This window comes from Molothrus aeneus, chromosome 23 (genome assembly GCF_037042795.1).
Source record: "Molothrus aeneus isolate 106 chromosome 23, BPBGC_Maene_1.0, whole genome shotgun sequence".
Lineage (NCBI taxonomy): Eukaryota > Metazoa > Chordata > Aves > Passeriformes > Icteridae > Molothrus > Molothrus aeneus.
This window is the reverse complement of record NC_089668.1, coordinates 4472385-4483759: the sequence shown is the minus strand read 5'-3', so window position 1 is coordinate 4483759 and position 11375 is coordinate 4472385.

Below are 11375 nucleotides of genomic sequence, written 5' to 3'. Positions count from 1 at the left end.
TATTGCTCTTTAGAGAGTCTCTCTCTTTCAAAATTCAGCCCAGAAGCAGATGGTTTGGTCTGGTAGGGCTGGGACAGCACTGCTATAAAGAGATTCCTGCACTTTTCTCTGAAACATCTGCTTGTGCACAGGAGGGAATGCAGACATTGTGGTTTCAACATTCATTACATTTAATACTGGATTTAATTTAATTTGGAAAACCAAAATGTTTTCTTTTGGGACCAACAGAAAATACTCTGGTTTATTTGAAATCGAGTATTTGTCTCTTGCAGGAGTGGTGGGCTGGGAAGGTTGTACAAGGAAGCATATTTGTTTTTGTTGACACAGTTTGCCTTCCACTCACACTGGTTTCTACTTTAAATTTTAAATTGAAAATACTGCAGCTGGAGCAACATGGTTGTGGCATGGACATGGCTCCCTCAAAAAGGAAATATTATCCCAGGAGCTGAACTGGCACCCCCAGCTCCAGGAAAAGCTGGTGCAGAGCCCGGTTCCACTGCTCACTCACTGTTTTGCTCCCATGAAACCACATCATGTGGGAGCCACAGACTTTCCCTCCTTGCACATGATAGACCTACACATGCCAGAGTCTGCCAACATTATTGCAGAGTGACTGAGCTCCAAGCTGCCTGTCTGCTCCTGTACTGCCAGGCAGATGCAAAGCATTCGGTGCCGCTGAGGGGAACGCAGAAAATCTCACTTTATTTGGTCATGGGACGTTCTCTGCCATGGTGGAGCTGGATCTCATATCAAAGATGTCTTATCTTGAGTACAAACACGCTCCCAGGCAGAGAGGATCAATTAAAGAAGTGAAGCAGCTTGCAAATCAGCTGGCTCCGAGAGCTCCCCCGGTCTGATCCAGGAGTGAGTCAGAGCTCCTGGGCTCAGATCGCATCCCAGGGAACACAGCAAGTGCAGCCCAACGTGCTCTGCCCAGGAAACTGCTAATGGGGCTGAGTGCCACCTGGTTTGTGCTGAAACTGCTCCAAAACAGGAGAAAAACAGCCTGTTGGGTTGGGATTTTCAGGAGCAGGAGGCTTTGATCTCATTAACTGTTTCATGAGCCTTGCTGACTTTTCAGTTCTGTGAAACAGTCTGGAACTTGCCTGCTCAGGCTGTGAGAGGAATATGAGTTACTGCCTCCAGATTTCTAAATACCAAATGGTTCCAAATGAAGCACTGGAAGAGGAAGCCAGTGAAGGTGTGGAGGCTCCATTCTTGAAGATATTAAATATGAAAAACCCTCAACAACCTGAATTAATTTGAAAATTAATTCACCTTTAAAGTTGCTCCTGCTTGGTTGGACCAAGTGGTCCCTAGAAGTCTCATATTTCTCCATAATTCTGCAATTTATAAACAAATAACAAAGAAAACTGTAATGAATTGGTCATTCAGGTTTGAACTGAAGCCTCAAGGGGTTGCATTTGGACAAAGCTGTGATGGATGTTGCTTTGTAATATTTTTCCCCAGTAGTTCTTGCCCAAAGCATTTCCATCACCCACTGGCATCACTCACATCACTGCTCTCTGCCAGAGCCTTCTCCACACAGGTCCTTCCTCACACAGCATCCTCACTCAGAGATATATGAGGCCCCACCCTCATGTAATTTAGCATATTTGACAAAATGTTGGCTTGCACCTCTCCCACTGACATGAAAATGCAGCTAGAACTGCCTTTTAAAAGTGATTTTTTCTGGCATACTGAAGAGTGATTAAAATACGACATTTCTGTAAATTGGTCATTGTATAATTAGAAGTTTAAAGTTAAAGTATTTTTCATATAACAGATGCTGTTATCTCCACCTTTGTATTTAACAGTAGGAAAAAGGCTACACAACTACAAGAAGAAAATAAATGGGTTTTCAAGAGTGTTCAGTGAATTGGATGCTTCAGAATTCCCCTGCATTACAGCAGCTCCAAGTCCCTGCCAAGTCATGACAACTCTCAGGATAGAGCAAGGACCATTCCACATCCACAAGCTGCACATTTCTGTGTTTTGTGGTTCACAAAGAGGACAAAATGCACAGGAAATGTTCCCCATTGGCAGCAGAGTGAGTCACAAGTATTTTGTGAGCGAGGCTCTGGTGCACCCTAAGTTTTGAGAGTGTGTGCAGGAGATATTTTGAATGCTACTATCCAAAAATAACTGAGATGTAGAAATTGTTTTTCCTACCTGCTCACGGAGGAAACCCCACTAAATGCTTAATTCTTTGTGGTTTGTCACTCCAAAGCCAGGCAGAGCAGATGTCTTGATATAAGGCACCACTTTGAGAGAGGTTTATCACAGACACACGATTCTTCACTGGATCCATCTCTCACACCTTGTGAAGCAGGTGGGGTTAATCTCATAATTACCAGGATACTTTAACCCTGTCCTCCTGAGGGCTGCTCAGCTGACTGCTTTTAATGTCCAGGTGAGTCCCTCTGATCCATTTTTTTTTTCAGGTTTAAAAAAATAAACAATAAACAAGACAATAAGATAAAATAAATAAATAACAAGACCAGACCAATCTCAGACAGAGACAACCATGGATGCCCTGAGGTCAGACCTTCTCAGGGTCACCAGCAGGAGCAGGGTGAGGACTCTGTGCCCCAAAAGGAAGAGCCTCAGTGCCTGGTTGTGCTGAAGTGAGGTGAGGAACTGAGCTGAGAGCTTCCAGCTGGTGACTCAGCTCTGCCACCACCCTCCCATGGCAGCTGTGCTGAGCAGCAGCAGCCCAGCAAGGGCTGAGCTCTCTCCACAACCTCTGGAGAATGGGAGTTTTGCTCTTTGGGGAGCATCTTTGAACTCATCTGCCAGAAAGAAAAATGAAGGATTGCCCTGGGGAAGGGATTGTTGTAGGAAATTCTTCAAACTGGAAGTGCCTTGTTCTGGCTGTGTCTGGTTGTTCTGGCTCTGGCAGTAATTCCCTTTAGTAGCTTTTCACTCCTCACTGCAAAACTCCCCCAATCCCAAACCAACTGCAAAGGACACAGAGCAGAGCTCCAAAGGAAGGTGTTGCCCTGATTTTTTAGGATTTTCTAAGCCTTCTGATGTTTACATTCTTGTAGCAAACTTTCTCATACCCTTTCTGTAAATAACTCATTGTTCTGCATTCTTTTATAGAAGAAAAAAAATTTGATAGACTGTTAGTTTGTCCAGTGTCACTGGAGAGGTGGCACTGTCACCCTCCAATCCGCTGTCACTTTTAGAAATCTATAAATGCTGGAGTCAGAGAATAAACTCCCCTTTTCTTCACCTTGAGAGCAGCAGTGTGTGTGGTTGTGCTGTTTCATGTCCTGTAGTCACAGGAAGGTGGCTGTTGGTTTTCCTGTCCTTCTGCAGGGGTCAGAGGCGTTTTGGGGGGTGCCCCAGTTGCACTGTGGAAGTGGTGGATGAAACTGGTGGGGTTTTGTCCAGCTCACTGCTCCTTTAGCAGCAAACTCACTGGAGTGCAGGTAGCCAGGCCCCAGGGGGATCAGATCAGTCCCTTCCTGGGAGACTTTGCTTTTTTCTGGCTTTTTTCTCCCTTTCCAGGGTGACTCATTCAGGCAGCTGCAATGTGGAGGCTTAAAGCAAGTGATGCAAATTCTGCTTCATGAGGAAAGCTAAAAAAAGTTGAAAAAAAAGAAAGATAGCAGAACAAGACAAAAAAAGGAAGCAAGGAGGGTGTGACTTCACCCACAGCACGGACCATGAATTACAATCCCAGCAGGAAAGGTGCTCTGTGCAGAGCAGCAATTCCCAACATTCCAGCGCTCATTTTAAAGGAGAGATTACTGGTAAGCCCCGTTCCTAGCTAGAAGCAGAAATCAAAAGAGAGAAATGAAGCATCACTCCAATTTTTCTCCCCTTTGTGCAGCCTGTAAGGAAACTTGCTGTGGGAGAAAGAACTCCTAGGAGGATCCTTCCATTGTGAGAGCAGCAGTGTCTTCAGACAGCTGGGTAGCCCCTGAGGAGATTTCCTGCAGCACAGAAGATCCAAAAAAGTTTTCAAAGTGCAGATTTTATAGTAGTGTAGCATGTAAGCCATTGGCACTGAATTTCTGTGACTGCAGCCCCAGTGTTCCCACGGGGAGGGAGGGATGGCACCCAAGCCCCAGGGAGCTGTGGTGCCATTGCAGATCACCCATTCTCAGATTTTGCTGTCCAGGTGACTGCTGTGCATGCAAGGGTTGGGGCGGGCACAGCCAATACGAGAAGGAAGAAAAATAATTAGAAAATATCCTGTAGACATTTACCTGGTGATGGTCCACCAGCTCTGCTTTGCTGTGTGCATTTCAGCTTGGCAATATTCAGAGGAAAGAAGCTCTTCTGTAAGTGATGAGAGAACTGCTGGGCCAGGTTCAGCTCAGAAACTGCAATTCTCTGAGGGCTGTGGGCCAAGCTGCTCTATTCCAAAGGCAAACTACACAGTATCTGCTTCTTTATTTGGTATTTAAATGTTATTATAATGCTCAGCTCTTTCTTTTCTGCCAGGCTTAGAAGTTTCTGAGGTATTTTTATCCAGTGCTATGAAAATGAACAATGTCTTTATCTGTTGGGCTGCACAACCAATGCATTTATCTACTCTAGCTGTCTGCTAAAATTTTAGAAAGTAAATTACTAAATTCCTTAGGCACTAAAGCTCCATTGTGAACTGCCTCAGTAAGGATGGGGGTGCTTGCTACAATTGTCAGGAAAAAATTGGATCAGACCCAGGGGAAACATCCAAAATACCTTCCTCTAATGACAATGACAGATACTGAAGCAATTATTTGGAAAGCATGGAATCTAAATATGATATTAAAGTGAAAGTAGCTCCATTGTTATGAAAAGGGAGATAATAATAGTAAAAGCCTCTCACTAACATCCATGAACAGCAGCAAGCGGCTCAGACTCTGATGCTGAGATTTGATACAAATATAACACAAGGGTCAATAAGCAGCATGCTGTCCTTATTTCACCTGATCAGATGGATTTTATCCTCTCCCTTCTTTCATTTTCTTTTTCCAATGTAGTTTGGACAGGATTTGGATGAGCACAAATAGTTTATTTTCTTCACTGTTCAGTTTGTCCACGAAAAACCTGCAGCGAGACAATGTCAAATGCAAGGGAAAGAAGATGGATCAAAGTAACAAAAATCCATTCAAAATTTTGGACCAAGGGGAAAAAAAAGACAGAAAACAAAAAATAATAGCCAATAAGAAGTTAGGAAACACAAATCTTGAAAAATCTAATGAGATTTTTGACAAAATGTCAAAAATTTATTTTTGCCAAATGTATAAAATGGAAATTATTTTGAGATTTTTTTCCCCTCAGTGTTGTTTTCCCCATATGGCTTCTAATGTGTAATTACCTATAAATTCACAAAATATCAGGAATTATTTATTATGTCTATACATTCTGTTTTTCTTCTGACTAGATACAAGACTGGTTCCTGTAGGTGAATCATGAACAGAACAGGCTGATCCTTCTCTTTTTCTTCTCCAATATTTTTTGCCACTGAGAAAAATCGAATGTATAATTTTGAAATATGCATTAAAGACATGAACATTGCATTTGCTTTGATTTTTTTTATCTGTTTTATCTCCTTCCTCTGCTATGTGCTGTAATCCTCTTTTCTATTACACCTTGCTGGCTGCTTTCCAGTTGAGCTTTTTTGGGAGGTGTCAATGGGCCACTGGGACCACGGGTGGTTTGGCTTCACAGGAGCTGCTTCCACAGGGAGGCACCTTCATTTTCACCCCTGGTGCTCCACGATTTAACTCTTTATGAGCCTCCACCCTCATCAATTTTCAGCTCTCAGCTGGATGGGGCTTTGCATAACCTGGTCTGTAGCTCCTAGACCTCCCATCTTTCAGCAGGAGATTGGACTACAGACCTCTGGGGATCCTTTCCAGCTCTCCTGAGATTTTCCTTCTGTTTCCATACAGTGAGAACATTTCAGTCTCTGGTATTTGTGAGAGGACACCTCACTGCCCATGTGCTGGCACCACCCTGCACACTGCAGCTCCTCACTGGAGAGCATCATGGGCTGCTTCTTCTCACAGCTTTGGGTATTTGAACTCCTCCTAGCAAAATATGTTGTTAGGAAAATAATGGGAGTTGATATGGAAAAATTTTTAAAAATATAATCAAAGTGTATTGTGCTTCAGTGTTTTCCCTTGTTCTTTTCTTCACACACATTAACTTCATAATAGCCTGTAAGGCAAGGGAAGGATGGCAAAGAACAGGTACAGATCTATCATTTCTAATATAGAAATTATATATATATAATATATATTTTAATATATATAATTTATATGTATAATAGATTATATTTTTATATATATTCTAATATAGAAATTCTAATATTTCAAGAATATAAATGTTTATTCAGTAACCTTCCCATTAATTATCCCATTATTAATTATCTGGAGCAGACAGACATTTCCTCCACAGAGCATTTGCCACAACATCAGAGCTGAATGCCAGCCTAAAATCCAGGGTTCTCAGTGGTTGCATGCAAGGATCATTGTCAAAATAAATAAATGTTGACTCAGCCTGTTTACAGCCCTTTCCTTACCTCACTGATGATTTCTTTATGACTGCTGGAGATGACAAAACACCCATGATGTGCATGGAGATGTCACACAGGCCCTGGCATCTTCCATAACCCATCAGTTAAATGAAGATGGCAGTGAGATCCCCCTTGTCTTTTCCAAACTGGACATGCCAGGTCTCTCTTTCCTCACACAATGTCTGGTGGTTCCTCTGTGGGAACCCAGGAAATCCCTGAGGCTGCCCTGGAGGGCTGGAGACCCTGTCAGGACCCCTGAGCCTTTGACTGAGCCCTTGGGAAAAACAATTACTAATGTTGTATGAAGAATTACAAGCCACGGAAATTTAAGTAGAATGATAGTGAATTTATCACAGAGTGGAAAAATAAATTTTTGGGGTTTTTAGAATGGGGGTTCAGGAGGCAAGATGGAGGAATCTGGGTGTGTCCAGCCTTTCTCCTTCTTCTTCTTCTTGGCCTCCATCTTCTGCTGTGATGGTGGCACTTTTGGATTGGTTTAGAGTAGAAGCTCACTGTCTAACATAGGTGATAGGTATTGGGAAGTTATTGTAAATATTGTACAGGTAGTTTTTAGTATAAGAAGATAACACCACCACCCTGGGGGCAGGCAGAGTGCCTGGACTGTCCTGCTGAGCAACCTCACCTGGACAGGAGAAAGAACTTTATAGCTAAGAAACAATAAACAACCTTGGGAATGAGAACTGGAGAGCTCTGACTCCTTCTTTGACAGCTGGGCTGGGAAAAGAGACTTTCAAACACATCTCAGGGTCACTGTGAGCAGCAGAGACCCCGAGATTTCTCCAGCCCTGGTGTCAGGACCTACACTCTGTGCAGAAAAATGCTTCACTGAGTCAGTGGGAGAGCAGTGCTGACAGAGAATTTCTCTCTTCTGTGGAAGAAAACTCATGTCTGTGTACAACAATATTGTTTTGTTTAATGTGTGAATAAGACCTCATGGAGTTCAGCGAGCACACACAACCTCTCGAGAGCTGACTGCCTTTCTCAGCCACGTTCTGCATAAATCAGATGGTTAAAACAGGCTCAAGGAACTCTGGGGAAAGCAACTGCCAAGCACTGCTGCAAGTTACCTCAGCAATCATAACAGGGGTTCTGTATTTTGATTATCTACCAATTCCTGGGCATTTTTCTACCTGACGGAGAGAAAGGAAAGAGAGGAGCATCAGGATAAGGAAGCATTGGCTGGGCTCTTGGTTCTGCTCCTTTGTAAGACTGAGAATAAAGCTTTAAAGCCAAAATACACCTTCTGTAGAGAAGCAGTGCCTGAAGAATTCTCCATATGTCAGCATCTAAGTGTGAGGTTTGGAATGTGACAAAAACGTGGAATTCAGAGGAAAATGACTCATGTAGGAAAAAAGTACTGTGAGTTTCCTCCTTTTTTTGGAATGTCTGGGTCTTTAATTAAGTTTTCAATGACAAATTAAGGTTTGATACATTTTAAATTTTAAATTTTGATATTTGTTTGACAACAAATTTCAAAAAGCAAAGAGAATTCCTGAAGCAAAAGGAGGGACCTCACGTGATGTTATCTGTCTTCCCCAGCCAAAGTAAATTTCTGTGACAAGAAGCCAGTACATTTTGTTACCTCAAAAAAGAGTTGGTGGGTAAATCATGAGGGTAAACCTCAAGGAAGGTCCTGCTGGATGCAGGAGAAATAGATGTAAATTAGCAATGGGCAAAATTAGACTGAAAACTAATAAAATCTTTTGTATTAGTGTTCTAATACACGGTTTAATGGTGAGCAAAAGCAGTTTTGAAGTATTTGCTGTGGTACTCAGGATGACATCAGCCTTCTCTCCCTCTCTAGCCTGGGCTTGGCAAGACCTACAAAGAGAAAAAGCAGATTTCTGTTCACATGAGCCATGGATCTGACTGTGCTGCATCCACAGGGAGCCATGATGAGGAAGGAGGTATTTTTACATGAACATTATCAAGGTGCAGCCATTTTATTGTCATTTTCTATCTGAGGAGGATGTGTCCAGGTGATGGTTTTCATGAGAATCCACTGGAATTGCTCAGTCCACTGCCCCTCCCATATGCTGCACGAGGAGACTGGGATGCTTCCCAGCTCTTGAAAAAGCTACAACCAGGGCAGCAAAATAATTCCAGTCTCAGAGGTTCTGTCTCTACTTGTGCTGGTTCTCAGTGTAGCACAGCAGTCTTTTACCAGCACCAGATTAATTTGTGCCTATGCACAGTGCTGCAGAGCATTCCATGACTGATTGTCACCCCTCCTGCCAGCTCAAACAAGTAAAGACACTCCTCCAGCATTTCTGGGCAAGTGAAATTGATAATCAGCATCCTACATCCCTGAGGAGTCACAGCTGGGGAGGCAACACCACCCCAATGTGTTTGGGGTTTGGATTAGAGCAGACCAGAGGGATCACACCACAGATCGTGGGCTCACTCTGGGACAGCCAAAACCCTTGAGAGGAAAAGCATCAGCTCTGTCTTTGATGGCCTTGCAGCTACACCAAGGAAGGAAACTGCTCCCCACACTGAAAGCAGCAACTTTTCAGCCTTTCTTCTGCAGCAAGGGAATAAAAACCTGAGCCCTGTGAAATCAGACACCCAGGAAATGCTCCTCACCACCTGAGAGCAATCAAGTCTGGTCGATATGTGAGGCTTTCACTCAGGATTCTGAGACAGGAGGTTTGGATGAGCTTTAATTCTCCTTGGATGTGCCTGTAACCCTTACTCCACCACTCCCCAGCCAAGGCTCAGCTGCATCATGACTTTGGCTCAGGCTGCTGGGGAAATGTTTAAGCTGGGAGCAGCAGCGGTGAGAAATTCTGGGAGTCAAACACGATAGGAAACAAAATTAGAGGTAGGACTGCTTAGATGGGCTCAGTTTAACAAGGAAAAATGAAATCAGCCTTGTGAAAGTTTAATGAGTGGATTAAAAGAAGAAACTTACTGAAATCTGTGTATGAAATCCTGATCTTCACCCAAGGCCCTGCCTCAGACAGCACCAGGTGGGTGCAGATGTGCCTGAGCTCCAGTGATGGAGAGCACCAACATCTCCAGTCCCTCACAGGGATCTACAGACTGAGCAGCACCAACAGGCTGCTGGGACTCTGCCAACCTTGCCAATGCACTGAGGGTTTGGGTTTTTCCCCCTAGTGTTAGGCCAAGGAGCAGACTCGTTTCAAAGGCTCCATTATCTGTAAATCTGTCTGTCTTACTGCTGCATGTTTGTACCAGCTCTGGGCCTGTGCACAAATTCTCTCTGTGCACCTGCTCCATCAAAAATGAAGATAATATATCTCAAAAAAAGAGTAGTTGCATTATTTTTCTAAGCAGGACTTTCAACACAGGATATTAAATACAATACTGATCTTGACCTTGTAAAGCATGAGAGAAATGTGCTCTAGCTCTTATTAGAGAGTGTCTGGAGGATCAAAGTCAGAGGGAGAAGAATTTATTTTTTTTTTAATATCTGAACACCAGTCTGCACCCCGAAATTTTCCCTGATTTTCCCAGTCAGCCTAAGGAAAGGCACCAGACACTTCCTTTTTCTGCATGGAATTACCCTTTGTGAAAAATAATGACATCTGTGAAGTCCTGGCACGGGAGAGCAACAACCTTACAGCAACTTTACTCCTTTTTTTCCCATCCTAGGAGGAACCTGTGCTCTGTCTGTGGCACACCAGCTCTCTTCTCCTGACAAGGGAGGTCTTGGGGTGGCCACAGACCCCAGAGCAGCCTGCACTCTGCTGCAAAGCCCTGCAAGATTCCACGGAGTATCTCTAGCCCAAGGGCAGAATTTATTCCTCAGTTGGAGATATAAAAGAGCCAACCTCTTTCCTTTCACATTGTATCACATCAAACACATTCCCACCCACAGAACAACACCCACATTGTTTGGGAGGAAAATAAATGGAGAGGCATCTTCAGACTTTCAGAGAAAACCTATTGTAGCTACTCTCGTCTCAGTGGGAAATTCTGGAGGCTCAAAAGATTCACCATGTGTCCTCTTCCAGCCTGGGAGGGAAGTGATGCTGCAAGGAATTATTATTTTTTGTGTAAGATTCACACCATGTGGCTGCAGTTTAAAAAGCTCATATTTTCCTCTCGGTCTCAAGTGGGGCTTTATGATTTATACCACACTCTGCCATTCCAGGTCCAAAACCCTTCTCCACTGCAGTGGAATAGGTAAAATGCTGCTGTTCTGGGAGCAGCCAGCTTTTAGAGATGTTGAAGATGGGACAAAACCCCCCAAGGTATCTGGAGGGAGAGTGACTTCTTTGAGACTGAATTGAGGGCAGCTACAGCAGGCTTGGGCTCAGGGTTAAAAATCATTTACTGAGACTCTGTGGTGGAGAGGGCAGAGCTTGACTATCCACAATATTAAGTGTGCAAAAATCATGAGATTATCTGTATTTTGAAACTAATCCAATATGTAAATTAGCTGCCAGAGGAAAATGGAGACAGCTGGCAATGGCTAATTTAGAATCTATTTAAGGCCAAATGATGCTGCAAAGGGGCTGTGGCTTAAGCATTTCTGTTCTGAGACCTTGGAATCTGAATTACTTTTATGTAAAAGTTTTGTCTAGTGTGAACATAGTTACTGCTTCTTCGGGGAAAAAAAAAAAACCAACAGAAAAAATAACATTCATTTCTAGTTAGCAACTAAAACTGGTAAAAATCCACTAAGTGCATAGCTTAAAAATGCTGGAATTAACACTGAAAGCAGGAGGGCTGTGCTGAGAGGGTGTGCAAGCCCCAGGTCGGAGCCAAGCTGAAGCAGCAGCTGGGTCAAGCCCATCCGGAGGAGCTCTGAGCCGTTCTCTACCCTTGGCATCCGCGCCGCTCTGCTCATCCCCGCTGCCCTGAG